General features: G+C 37.8%; 2 long non-coding RNA genes across 2 annotated transcripts; both read right to left on the bottom strand.

Moving 5' to 3' along the window:
- Positions 1-2583: 2583 nt before the first annotated feature.
- LOC116408691 lies at positions 2584-10775 on the bottom strand. The gene is made up of 4 exons (XR_004221155.1): positions 10620-10775; positions 7274-7318; positions 3863-3907; positions 2584-2973 (listed from the first exon to the last, which is right to left on the bottom strand). It is a non-coding gene; the product is annotated as an uncharacterized LOC116408691 (long non-coding RNA).
- Positions 10776-11073: 298 nt separating this feature from the next.
- Positions 11074-14485, bottom strand: LOC116408690. Its single transcript, XR_004221154.1, has 3 exons — positions 14374-14485; positions 11711-11728; positions 11074-11606 (listed from the first exon to the last, which is right to left on the bottom strand). It is a non-coding gene; the product is annotated as an uncharacterized LOC116408690 (long non-coding RNA).
- Between the last annotated feature and the right edge of the window lie 635 nt (positions 14486-15120).

Raw genomic sequence — 15120 nt, 5'->3', positions numbered from 1 at the left:
CTGACTTAATAATATATACATAATTTATAATACTGAAAACCAACTTTCTGCACTTTTTGTGGTTGCCATGGCCCCTTTCAGCTCATAACAAGATTATATATGAAGGAAAAAAAGCTCGTATATCATCCATTAATTTCAAGAATATTTAAGTAAAGTAAAGTGTTCTTTACAATTCTCTGCAAATTTTGCCCTACCTGGCTTTCAGTAGGTAGCTTCAGGCCCCCAGGTACGCAAGTGCTACATCTGAGAATCATTGCCTTAGGGTAAATACCAGTTGAGTTTTATTCTAGTGTTAGATGTGTGATGCATTTTTACGTGTATATATCCAATAATGCTACTACACAGTTTTCCCTGTGGGTTTGTAACAAGGGAGTGGTCACCAATGCAGATAAACTGGGTCAAAAAAAAAGGTTTCACTCTTGTAAGAGATTCAAAAAGTGAAACAGAGCTTGCCGGAGGGAAATTTCACTGCTCTCTATTTATTTGTATGGTTATTTGTTACACACTAGTGGGACCCACCCTAAGGGCAGTGGCACACAGAAAGATAAGTCACCCGTGATAAATCTTTACTATTGCGGGCAACTTATCTCCCAGACATGCCATCCCACCAGTAAGAATGTAAATCGATGGTGGGATGGCATACGCGTCACTTCGGTCTTCTGAAGTCGCCCAAAGTTTCCTTGTGACGCAAATTTGGGTGACCAAAGCTATGCTTATACCATCCCACTGGCGATTTATATTCTTGCTGGTGGGATGGCATGTCTGGGAGATTAGTCGCCCGCAATAGTGAAGATTTATCACAGGCAACTAAATCTCCCCCTCACAGGAGGTCCACTTCAGTTAAATGTCTAAAAATCTCCCTAAAATCTTTGAAGGCAGGATTCAGTGTCTTGTTTGGTGGACTACAGGAAAGGTATTTTTTCTATATGAAGCAACAACATTTTTCTTAGCCATAAGGGAGTGAGGATGGATTTTTCTCCTGTAGAAATTATGATGGTCGATTTCCTTTATTGCCTTTAAGAAGTGAGTAGTTGTCCAGGAACTACAATAAAATTAAACATACATATAAATTATGTACGTATAAATTATATTTTCTGCCAACAATATTTGAAGAAAGGTCATCAATTTGTACCACTAGCACAAAGAGCACATGTTTTTTCACAGGTTTATCAAAAGCATGGTGCTGTGGCATGTTGTTTTTTTTGTTTCAGCATGGGCATTGTGCATTTAAGTTACAACCTTAACGTATTTAGAGGTACAGAAACTGCCATGCTGTGGCAACCAAAAGGCACAATTTATAGGTGGCATGGCTTTAGGCCTTTCTTCAGAAAATTTACTTAGCTCTACAGGGCAGGGACCTCCTTTCTACTGTGTCTTAAACCACATGGTACTTAATCTGTGTATTTATACTTATTCATTGTATGTATTATAATACGTGTCCTCCCTGAGTGTACTGTTGTACATTGTAAGATTGTATAGCACTGCATATTCTTGTAGCACTTTAGAAATAAAGTTATACATTTATACATATATCTATAGTGATGACTGCTTAATCATGTAATCTAGAGGAGGAGGGCAAAGGCCCTCTTGGATTGTAAGAGAACATGACTGTGAAAAGAAAGACCCCTTTTGCTATCCATGCAGAATCTGATTAAGATTTTCAGATTCTGAAAGTTTGGCCATTCTGATATGCTGTTTTCACCTGTTCCTTTCCTATTTGCTTTGTTCAAGTCATTTGAGGAACCAGACCCATCCTGTAAATTCTGTGGATAACCATGGCTGTCAAAACTCCCTCTCTGACTGTCTAATGTTATACAGGCATGGATTTTGTTATCCAGAATGCCCAGGACCTGAGGTTTTCTGGATAAGGGATCTTTCCATACTTCAGATCTCCATATCTTAAGTCTGCTAAAAAAATATTTGAACATTAATTAAACTAGGATTGTTTTGTCTCAAATAAGGATTAATTATATATATATTAGTGGGATCAAGTACAAGGTACTGTTATATTATTACAGAGAAAAGGAAATTATTTTAAACATTTTAATAATTTGTTTAAAATGGGCTCTATGGGTGATGGCTTCACGTAATTGGGAGCTTTGTGGATAACGGGTTTCTGGATAATGGAACCCGTACCTGTATAATAAAAAGCAACCTGGTTTACACACATGTAATAGTAGCATCTCGAATTCTACCTAAAAATACGTTCAAGAGTTTTGATCCTGGAGGTCCTGTCATTGATCTTTGTCTGTCAGATAGGTTACTTACCATTATATAACACTTGGAGTGGTGCCAGGAAAGGAGGGGCAATTTTTTATTGTTTCTACTCAATGATAACGGAGGGCCAAATTCCCCATGAGCCATGTCCCTTACTGTTCATGGAAAATGAGAAGTGTGGCCTCCATCAGGCAACAAAAACTGCATATTTGACTGCAAAAAGGAAGTGTCACTAAAATACAAATCAATGTAAATTTACATTGGACAGCACCTTTAACCAATAATAGACATAATATCACTTATTGCTGTTAAGTTAAAATATTCCTTTATTTCTTTACAGAAAAAACATACTGTACTCATGAACAGCATGTATATTAAGGAACCATGTGCTTTAAACATTCCATTGCTTCCTCAGATGCAAACCAATGGTCAACTAAAAAAAGCCTGTAGTGAAATCATGAACATATCCATACTTGCTACAGGGATCTGCACTATACACTTCTTTGCTGCAGATAAAAAGGTGTTAGAGCATTGTAGAAACCTCCTAAATTGGGTTGCGTTGACGATAAAGGGGCTGGATGAAGGAAAATCTTCATAGTCACAACTGATAGTCCTTTCTTATATAAGCTGTTACAGCACATTGTTTGCTACACATTAGTAAAAACAGATTATGAGCCAACAATAAAGAGGAGCAGGAGGTACTCTGTCTTGTCATGGCTCACATCATGCTCCAGAACAAAAGAAGGAATAAGAAACCTGTAAAGAGATTATATGACAGTATTTTACATCTAGATAAATATAGATTCCACTCTTTTCTAGCAGTGGTATCATACTATATCCTTATTTGCTATAATCTGTGCAATAACTAGGCACAACAATACATGCAAATCTGGGTTTGCTGAAACACCATACACTTTGATTTGGTAGAATCGTAAGGCAAACTGATTTTGATCAAATGTGAATATTAGGCATACTGTACACTGATTTCAGAATCTGGTTAAATCTCTGCATTTTTGCAGCATTTTGTTTAGATCAAATTCTAGGTGCCTGGCCAAAATAATACTGAACCCTTAATGTTGTTTCATTTTAAAGCACTTAATTTTAACTAAACTAAATAATTTTGCTCAAATTTGGATTTGCAATCTACAGTTTGAATTTGTTTTGTTAAATGGCAGAATCTTTTTCAGAGGATTTGTTATTTGCCCAAATCCAACAATTCTAAACTTACGTGCCTACTACTGAATAAGCAAATTAGGTTATCTTCAGTGTAGAATTCAACCCAGGTTGTTGGAGCATTCATTTGTTATCTGATTAAAAAAATTGTGGTTTCTCTTGCCAAATGCAAAATAGTTATGGAAACAGTTATTAAAAACACATTTGTTCTAGAAACTTGATAAACAGAAAATATTTAGATTGCTATCTGCTGCTACTTTTCTAGATTTTGTTAAATAATATATCATTAGGTTGCTTTTATTTCTTCAGGTACGACTGTATGGCAAGCTTAATGAACTGTTTGGTTTGGTCCAATTTAGGAAGGGAAGGCATACTCTGGATAAGCTGATTATTTCCTACTTGCATTAAATGCGTGTCAAGAATTGCTTCTGGCTGTTCCAATGAACAATGGTATGATATACTTATTACTTACCTGCTTCACTGATTCTGTCACTAGCAGCATTTGTCACTAAAGCAGCTAAAAAAAGAGGGGTTGTATTTATTAAGAGAACCAGAACTTTAACAAACTTCAACTTTATTTATCTCAACTCACCTAGTTAACTGGTCTCAAAACCGATCATCTGATCTTCTTTGTCTGCTGTCAGTGGCTAAAATGCAACAGTATCTTCGCCGGTAATGTAATAAAAAGTACAACGTTTGCTTCTGGTTTAGTAACTCATAGCAATCAATGAACAGGTAGAATTGACAATTACAGTTGCAAAAGTATGTGTACCCTTTGGAATTATATGGATTTCTGCACAAATAAAATGTGATCTGATCTTCATCTAAGTCACAACAATAGACAATCACAGTCTGCTTAAACTAATACCACACAAATAATTAAATGTTTCCATGTTTTTATTGAACACACCATGTAAACATTCACAGTGCAGGTGTGAACCCTTGGATTTAATAACTGGTTGAACCTCCTTTGGCAGCAATAACTTAAACCAAATGTTTCATGTAGTTGCAGATCAGACGTGCACAACGGTCATTCTTGACCATTCCTCTTTACAGAACTGTTTCAGTTCAGCAATATTCTTGGGATGTCTTGAGGTCATGCCACAGCATCTCAATCGTGTTGAGGTCAGGACTCCAGAAGGCGTATTTTCTTCTGTTTAAGCCATTGTGTTGTTGATTTACTTCTATGCTTTGGGTCGTTGTCCTGTTGCAACACCCATCTTCTGCTAAGCTTCAGCTGGTGGACAGATGGCCTTAAGTTCTCCTGCAAAATGTCTTGATAAACTTGGGAATTCATTTTTCCTTCGATGATACTAATCCGTCCAGGCCCTGACGCTGGGAGGCTTCCAAAATCATGCACTGAAGGATCAGAAAAGTTTTCCTGCATTTTACGTTCAATATGAAAATTTCGTGATTTTTGGATCGCCAATACGATATTTTCATTACTAATATGATTTATTCATAAGCATATTCGTGATATTTGCGATCCTCAGAAATTTTCGTTTCCAATCCAAATTTTTCCCATTCGGGATTCTAACTCGCGTTTTCATGAATGTGCCTCATAGTGTTGTGTGTTTCTTCCAAACAACTTAACTTTGGTTTCATCTGTCCACAGAATATTGTACTGTTGTGGAACATCCAGGTGCTCTTTTGCAAACTTTAAACGTGCAGCAATGTTTTTTTTGGACAGCAGTGGCTTCCTCTGTTGTATCCTCCCATGAAATCCATTCTTGTTTAGTGTTCGTAGATTCGCTATCAGGGATTTTAGCAGATGCCAGACACTTTTGTAAGTCTTTAGCTGACACTCTAGGATTCTTCTTCGCCTCATTGAGCATTCTGTGCTGTGCTCTTGCAGTCATCTTTACAGGACGGCCGCTTCTAGGGAGAGTAGCAGCAGTGCTGAACTTTCTCCATTTATAGACAATTTGTCTTACCGTGGACTGATGAACAGCAAGGCTTTTGGAGATACTTTTATAACCCTTTCCAGCTTTATGCAAATCAACAATTCTTAATCGTAGGTCTTCTGAGAGCTCTTTTGTGCGAGGCATCATTCACATCAGGCAATGCTTCTTGGGAAAAGCAAACCCAAAACTGGTGTGTGTTTTTTATAGGGCAGGGCAGCTGTAACCAACACCTCTAATCTCATCTCATTGATTGGACTCCAGTTGGCTGACACATACTTCACATACCGTATATACTCGAGTATAAGCCGAGTTTTTCAGCCCTAAAAATGGGCTTAAAAAGTAAGCATCGGCTTATACTCGGGTATATACGGTACTTGCGCGCAAACTACAGGCAATACGGCCATGAGGAGCACCCCGGAGCCCCCCCTCCCTGAATGACAGGATTAAGCAGCATGTGGACATTATGGGACACAGTGAGTGGCGCGATATATTTATGGGCAGTGTCAAATAAGGTAATTCAGACAGTATTCTTTGGCTTTTGTGATGTTTTCTATTGTTTGCATTACTATAAAAAGTAACACCAAGCAACCCAACTGGGGAAAAGAAGTGTACCTGCTGTATGTATGAATGTAAAAAAAAGTACAAAGTGGCCTTGCAAATGAAATTGATGTCTTTGACACAAGTGGCCCCTCTTTGAAGCTCATGCAGCTCTTCTCAGGCTTATGTACAGTCACTAATGAAAAAATAAAAAAGAGAGAGAAATGTACTGGTCTCTATATCATGAGAGGTTTACATAACTTGCTAAGCTTTATGGCTAGTGGCACAGTAGTTGTTTTATCAAATTTAAATAGAATAATTTTGTATTCATTGAAGTGACATCCAGAACAGCAATTTACTGTATTTAAAGAATACAGAAATGCCATATTTAGTTATGGGATTAAAGATTTTGTATACCGGTATATGGATGCTTTTCATGCTGCACCATTGAGGGGCTTATACTCGAGTCAACACGTTTTTCCAGTTTTCTTAGGTAAAATTAGGTACCTCGGCTTATATTCGAATCGGCTTATACTCGAGTATATATGGTACTTTTTCCACCTGCGCTGTGAATGTTTACATGGTGTGTTCAATAAAAACATGGAAACATTTAATTATTTGTGTGGTACTAGTTTAAGCAGACTGTGATTGTCTATTGTTGTGACTTAGATGAAGATCAGATCACATTTTATGACCAATTTGTACAGAAATCCATATAATCCATAATAAAGGGTTTACATACTTTTTCTTGCAACTGTATATGATTGATTGCAATGGATAACTAGCCCTGAATTGTGCACTGGAACCAATTTGTTCTAGACACCCAGGGACAGGAAGTGAAGCTCCTAGATAGAAACCTGTTCCATAGCTCTCCCTTTTTAGTTTAGGTATGATGGAACATGATCATTCAGGGGATGTTTTTTTGTTATGGTTGGGTGGTGGGGGGTAGCCCAGTGCAGGGGTCTCATAGTTACATAGTTACATAGGGTTGAAAAAAGACCAGAGTCCATCAAGTTCAACCCATCCAAGTAAACCCAGCGCACACAACCCACACCTACCAATCTATACACTCACATACATAAACTATATATACAACCACTGTAGATATTAGTATCACAATAGCCTTGGATATTCTGATTGTTCAAGAACTCATCCAGGCCCGTCTTAAAGGCATTAACAGAATCTGCCATTACCACATCTCTAGGAAGGGCATTCCACAACCTCACTGCCCTCACCGTGAAAAACCACCTACGCTGTTTCAAATGGAAGCTCCATTCCTCTAATTTATAGCATGGGTTTATTAAACCTTTAAAGGAGAACCCCCCCCCCCAGGTATAAAAGTTCCTTAACTGGCCTGCATTGACTGTAGTTCTTCTTTAAAAAATAAGCATACTGGATGTGTCTGTTGTGCTATATCATTGAAAATCAAATGGATATCTTACCAGAGCTAGGGGAGCTAATGGTAGCTGGAATTATTACCAAAACATCTGGAAGAAAAGCAGATAATGGAGTTAATAAACTGAACTTATTTTTTTTTTTACCATCCCCAAAGGGCTTAACAACATTTGACCAGATTTGTACAGAAGTTGCTTTATTATAGTGTACACTATAATTTTTCAGCAACTTAAACAGAATTTTAAATGCAAATTTACAGATAATACATTAGGCCTCATTTGCTAATATACAAGCTAATATTCGATATCTTGATATTCTTAGCTGGGTCTAGTCAATATTTTGATATTCTTAACTGGGCCAAGCTATCCTTTATAAAACAAGAATGTAGAATAATTATAGCATATGTATATTTCCTTCATGGTACAGTATAGGACCCGTTATCCAGAATGCTCTGGACCAAGGGTATTCCGGATAAGGGGTCTTTCCGTAATTTGGATCTCCATACCTTAAGTCTGCTAAAAAATCAATAAAACATTAATTTACCACAATAGGTTTGTTTTGCACCCAATAAGGATTAATTATATCTTAGTTTTAAAATTCTGAATTATTTGATTAAAATGGAGTCTATGGGACCTGGGCTTTCCGTAATTCGGAGCTTTCTGGATAACGGGTTTCCGGATAAGGGGTCCGATACCTGTATCTAGAAAAAGGGTGAATATAAAATGTATAAGAATTTATATTTGTTTGTTTCTTAGACAAAACATTCAGATTGTTAAGGTTCTAGTCGTGTTCCAGTATTCTGGCATTGCAAAAATGTATAATACATCTATAATTAATTGATACTTCAAGAATTCAAGACACTACAGAAATTGTTTTTTTGATAGGTATGTCTGAATTGAAGAACCCCTGCATTTGCCTTCACGTTCCACAGTGATCTGATCTCTGCTTTTGAATGGTGTAAAAGAAAATACTAACCAATTTTTGCTGTAAATGATTTTACACACTTTGACAAAGAGGCCCCAAATTTTGTTGCATTATAGGTATATCTTTGATTTTGCTCTTATCACAGCATCATGTTAGCAGAAAACCTCACCAGCCCAGGGTACTTGTGCGCTTGCACCACAGAACAATTCCTGATTCTTCCTTCTACATGCTAGGTGCACATGCGAAGTAGAGTGAAAATCCAAACTTTAAGCAAAAAAGTTAAATGAGTAAGTGGAAGAAGACACTCATAGTTACTTAGTTACATAGTTACATAGGGTTGAAAAAAGACCATTGTCCATTAAGTTCAACCCATCCGAGTAAACCCAGCACACAACCTATACTACCCAATCTATACACTCACATACATAAACTATATATACAACCAGTAATACTAACTGTAGATATTAGTATCACAATAGCCTTGGATATTCTGCTTGTTCAAAAACTCATCCAGGCCCCTCTTAAAGGCATTAACAGAGTCTGCCATTACCACATCACTAGGAAGGGCATTCCACAGCCTCACTGCCCTCACCGTGAAAAACCACCTACGCTGCTTCAAATGGAAGCTCTGTTCCTCTAATCTATAGGGGTGACCTCTGGTGCGTTGTTTTTATGGGAAAAAAGAACATCCCCCATCTGCCTATAATCCCCTCTAATGTACTTGTACAGAGTAATCATGTCCCCTCGCAAGCGCCTTTTTTCCAGAGAAAACAACCCCAACCTCGACAGTCTAACCTCATAGCTTAAATCTTCCATCCCCTTTACCAGTTTAGTTGCACATCTCTGCACTCTCTCCAGCTCATTAATATCCTTCTTAAGGACTGGAGCCCAAAACTGCACCTCATACTCAAGGTGAGGCCTAACCAGGGACCTATAAAGAGGCAAAAATATGTTTTCATCCCTTGAGTCAATGCCCTTTTTTATACAAGACAGCACTTTATTTGTTTTAGTAGCCACAGAATGACACTGCCTGGAATTAGACAACTTGTGATCTACAAAAACCCCTAGATCCTTCTCCATTAAGGATACCCCCAACACTCTACCATTCAGTAGATAGTTCGCGTTTATATTATTTCTACCAAAATACATAACTTTGCACTTATCAACATTGAACCTCATTTTCCAGTTTGCTGCCCAGTTTTCCAATTTTGTCAAATCACTCTGCAAAGCGGCAGCATCCTGCATGGAACTTATAGTTTTGCACAATTTTGTGTCATCAGCAAAAATAGAAACATTACTCTCTATGCCCACCTCCAGGTCATTAATAAACAAGTTAAAAAGCAAAGGACCAAGGACTGACCCCTGCGGTACTCCACTAAACACACTGGTCCAATTAGAAAATGTTCCATTTACCACCACTCTTTGTAATCTATCCTTCAGCCAGTTCTCTATCCCATTACAAATATTATGTTCTAGGCCAATATTCCTCAATTTGATCATTAACCTTCTGTGAGGTACTGTATCAAACGCTTTAGCAAAATCTAAGTAGATGACATCAACTGCCAATCCAGCATCGAGGTTCCTACTCACCTCCTCATAAAAGGCGACTAAATTAGTCTGGCAAGATCTGTTACGCATAAAACCATGCTGGCACAAACTAATAGTATTGTGAACTGCAATGTATTCAACTATCCTATCCCTTATTACCCCTTCCAGAAGCTTTCCTACTACTGATGTCAGACTAACAGGCCTATAGTTTTCAGGCTGAATCCCTTTTTAAATAACGGCACCACATTAGCAATCCGCCAGTCTCTCGGCACCATGCCAAACCTCAACGAATCCTGAAAAATTTTGTGAAGAGACTTGGCAATCACAGCGCTCAGCTCATTTAATACCCTGGGATGAATCCCATCCGGCCCTGGACCTTTGTTTACCTTTACATGTTCAAGTCTCTTTTGAATTTCCTCCTGAGTGACCCACGCGTCAGTAGCTAAATTACTAGAACTGGGTATATTAAAAGGAAAGCCTTCATTTTCTGGCTCCTCAGATGTATAGACAGATGAAAAATAAGAGTTCAAAATTTCTGCTTTTTCCCCGTTCTCATCAACCAACGTACCCCCCCGTGATAATAAGGTTCCCACCCCTTCTTGCTTCATTTTTTTACTATTCACATAATTAAAAAATAATTTAGGATTCTTTTTACTCCTAGCTGCAATATCCCTTTCCATCTCTATTTTAGATTGTCTGATAGCTTTTTTGCATGCTTTATTTGCTTCCTTGTACCTGATTAAAGTTTCCGCTGTCCCAGCTAACTCTCCCCATGTTGTTTGCTTAGAAGTACCCTGGGCCAGTGCAGTTTTCCAGAGCACTGCCCCGTGGTTTTAGGTAATCGATTTCACCTTTTCTTCTCCTTTAAATCTAGGAGTAATGCAAGTTGTGGTTGCAGTGGCCAAAGAATAGAGGGCTTACCTTCGCAGCATTTGGTGGTATTATCAAACACAAAATCTCCAGAGCAGCAGCTGGACCTGGGGAGCAGACAGGAGTTGTCATCTACACAGTGGTACGTTTTGTTCCCACCTTCTGAGATGCAGTAGCAGCCATTTTCATTGCACTTCTCCTGAGGACAACTTGAACAGAGCATTACTACAGAGAGAAATTTACATTTATTAATAAAGCTTTATTAAGCATCAATACAGCTGTACCAAACAGATTGTAAAATTGCATAGCCAGCACAGTCATCAAACTTTTTTTTTCCAAAAACGTATAATCTCCATGGCCTTGTAACAAAAAAAAATCGTTATTATTTAAATCTACAGACTTCGTTCAACCAAGCTTGTCTAGAGCAGGACCACTGGGGAGAACTTTTCCCTGGTTTGTGTAACTTATAACAATGAAAGCATCCAACTAACCAGTTAGGTAATGGACACAATGCTAACCTATTGTTTCTTCAATAAATGGACATGTATACAAATCCTGGAGTATTTTTTTGTTCTATGGCAGTGACATCCAGGATTTTTCATGCTGTGGGCCAGTTATCTACTGTTTAACATTTGGAGGCAAGATTTTAAAAAACCCTCCAAATCTTTGGATGGTATTTAGTGTAATATTTATGATATAAGGGGTAATTTACAGTGGCTGTGACAGAAAATGGACACAGTAGTTGCACAAATTGATGGCATTTATAAGAGGTATATGGATACTAAACTATGGGAAATCTCTGAGCATCCAACATTGTCATAGACTAAATATATTTGAAGTGAGTTATACCAAAATATCCCAACTTTACATACTGTTAAAACAGGTTATAATTGTATTATATTAGCATGTTAATGTGTTCCAGATGACTGTGTTTTATGCATATTTATGAGCAGTGAAGAGCATTTACTAACATTAACCTTTTTATTGTGAGCTTTAAGTACCTGCATCCAACGGACCATGGTCACTTACCTTGAGGAGCTGCAAAAGCAACAAACAAAGGCAATCAAATATATACATATACGCTTATGACATATTTTATTTAGATTTTCAGATGATAACATATTGTTAATATTATTACATACCAGTGCAGTGTGAATTTCCTGCAAAATAATACAAATGTATAAGTATAAGTTAATAGCAATACTTATAAGAAACATTCAAGATATTTCATTGAAAACATTAATCCTTAGGTTAATGGCAGACAGGACTTTTTGTTCACCACACTTTGGGGGTTATGTAATAAAAGGCACTAAGTTTGCTCAGGAGCAGTAACCCATAGCAACCAATCCACATTCATGGTCATCTGTTTAAAAGCAAACATCTAATTGGTTGCAATGGGATACTACTCCTTGGCAAATGTAATGCTTTTTATTACATATGGGGGTTAATCTGGTAATGCTGGTATGCAACTTTGGTATTTAGCTGTTCAAAGCAGTCAGACATCAGACAGGAAGCTGTTTTGTACCTTTTAAAATGTGAGCAGAGTATCCTTTATACAACCCCCTTTATGAAACCTGCCCTAAAGTCAGTTGCAGGTTGACATTATGTTATATATGTTTAGTTTAAAGATGAAGCAAAGATTAACAAATAAGCAGGGCAGATATGCTGCACATAAATGATTTAGGCTTCTGTACCAGCCCAAGGCAACCACAGCACATGCTCTTTGCTGCTGTCAGTTAATGAGTTTAGGAAATGACTCACATAAATAATAATCAGCCTTGTAGCATCAGCTTATATGGCAAACCTCATTTTGTGCTTGATCATTCGCAAAAACCCCTAAGCTTAGCTTCTTAACAGCTGCCCAAAGCACACTGAGCATGTGCAGTGTCACTGACTCCTCACAGAATCCAAGATGGTGAGCTCCTTTGCAGAACTTTGAAGGCCTGGATCATTACAAGCTCATTTATGTCCACAGATGCAGTGGGCAATTTGTGCTTTCCCCACAGTGAGTTGCTTCAAAAACAACTTTCTTTAAAGGTACTTGGATTCAAATGTGCACTTTTGTAGAGTTGCACTCAACAGTGATCAGTCCTTCCTGCCTTCAATTCCGAATTGAGCACTGTTGTGTCTACTGACGCACTGTGCTATGGTAACCCTCCAGACCCAGACTCCCCTCATTGCCTTGGGTCAATAGATGCAGAGCACTTGTGCTTAAAAAATCAGGTATAAACTTCATTTGCATGTTTAACACCAAAACTGACAACAGGCAGACTGTGAAAATATTTGTCAAAACTGGTTCCAATTTACAGTGAAGCACACAGGCAATTCTTAGGAAAAATCGGTTTATTGTGGGGAAAAATCATGGAGATTGCAATCAAAAGTGTGCTTTGCTCACTACGTCAGGGTAGGTAAATGTGCCCTAAAATATGGCATTTTATCCATATTTTATTTATGACTTAGTTCTCCTATACAATGGCTACGAAGCCCAATCCATTTTCACTAAAATTTGGGGTTCTCTGCTTTTTTGCTGAAGCACTACCCTAAATCTGGCTTGTATGTTTTTTTCTATTTGTGGCAGCCTTAGATTAGAACAAGGAATTCCATAAAAAGAGCTCATAGTTCATCCCAATTGAAGTTACTACTGCAGGAACTATCTTTGCAAGTTGTATATAATACAACATTTGTGTCTTTGTGATGCTATTAGGTCCTATTTATAAAAAAAGGAGGTGTATAATTATTCAGAGTTTACAAATATCAACAGTTTATAAAACTGTAGCTTCACTAGATTTTTAATTATGATACAGTTTTTACCATTTTTCTCATATTACACTATTTCTACAGTAACTTAAAAAATGACTTTAATCAAATTAGCTCAAAATTTGTTATTACATGAAACATTGCAATTTCTCATTTTTTAATTTTTCTTGCTTACAGATTTACCCATTTGGATAAACTGCAGCTCCTGTATGTTATGTGACTGATCAACATGTGTACCAAACAATCTGATGCCCAAATTCATGACTACAACATCAAATACAGGAAGTGAGGAGAAGCTGTGACTTTTAAAACCTGCCCAATTAAAGAACCATCCAATATCCATGGTACATTGATAGGGAGTGTCTGGCCAGATGCCCATACTGAAATACTACAAAAAACTTTGTTTGACTCATTAAACACGAGGGGCTAATTCCCCACTTGCATTTGCCTTCAGTACCAGTACCTAATTCTTGTCTTTAGTGTTAGGGGAGTGCTGTCTCCCAAGGGGCTGTGTACCAGTACCTAATTTTTGTCCCTTGTGGTAGGGGAGTGCCGTCTCCCAAGGGGCTGTGTACCAGTACCTAATTCTTGTCTTTAGTGTTAGGGGAGTGCTGTCTCCCAAGGGGCTGTGTACCAGTACCTAATTTTTGTCTTTTGTGGTAGGGGAGTGCCGTCTCCCAAGGGGCTGTGTACCAGTACCTAATTTTTGTCCCTTGTGGTAGGGGAGTGCCGTCTCCCCAAGGGCTGTGTACCAGTACCTAATTTTTGTCCCTTGTGGTAGGGGAGTGCCGTCTCCCCAGGGGCTGCGCACCAGACACCAATTGCAGTTTTAGAGGTCTGGGTGTGCTTGTAAAACATTTGTGCAGCTTTAGCACAATGCCACACTGGTTTTCAGCATGTGGTAACAGAACAATTTTCTGTAATTTCTCTGCCTGCATAATAAAGTTCCATCTGACATTATTTAACCAGGGCTATTATATTATTCTAAAAATATTTTTATAATTCTAAAAAGAAAGCATGAAAACATTAATGTGTATCTGTATACTACCTGGGTGAATGAAGCTGTAAAAGATGACTATGCCACAGATAATCCTCATTGTCCTGAAGACCCAAGGTTGTGTTAGTGACCTTTCAGCCTGAGCTACAGTTTATAGTTTAAGAGAATTGGTGGGTGGGGTCTTACTTGAACTTGATCTGTGTGCTCAAAGAAGCCAGGACATTTCTGCAATCTGTCCTGCAAACACAGAACTACTAATGTAAAGAATCCAAATAACACAGATTTCTCAGATTTCAAAATCAGATAAAGGTCTAATCAACAAAATTACTTCATTAGTGCAATACCAAATACCTAGGCAAACGACAAACTGATGGACTTGTGTGTGTTGCTCTAAAAAAATTATATATTAAAGAGAACCTCGCACTACAGCTCTACTATAGGGTGCTCAGATGTGTGGTAAATATTTAGGGTAATTTGGAAAGACACATATAAGACTGGCACACGTATAACCAATAAAACCTAACCTTTATTATGAAATAATAAAACGTATTGGGTTAAAAAGATAGAAAAGCAAGAAAAAGAAATTCTAAAATCACTACCCTATGCCTTGTTTATGGGTTTAACTGACAAATCTGTGACAGTTGTCACAATGTTACTCTATCGAGGTTGGAAAATTCCTCAGGTAAATGTAGCAAATGTAACCATTGCATTAAGTATGAGTAGTTCTACTGATGGTATCAACTGGAACCTCTACTTTGTTGCAATTAACCGACACTTGTATCAAATTCGTAGGTGCGC

The sequence above is a fragment of the Xenopus tropicalis genome, chromosome 2 (assembly GCF_000004195.4).
Source record: "Xenopus tropicalis strain Nigerian chromosome 2, UCB_Xtro_10.0, whole genome shotgun sequence".
NCBI classification, from domain to species: domain Eukaryota; kingdom Metazoa; phylum Chordata; class Amphibia; order Anura; family Pipidae; genus Xenopus; species Xenopus tropicalis.
This window is presented reverse-complemented; position numbering and strand designations above follow the sequence as displayed.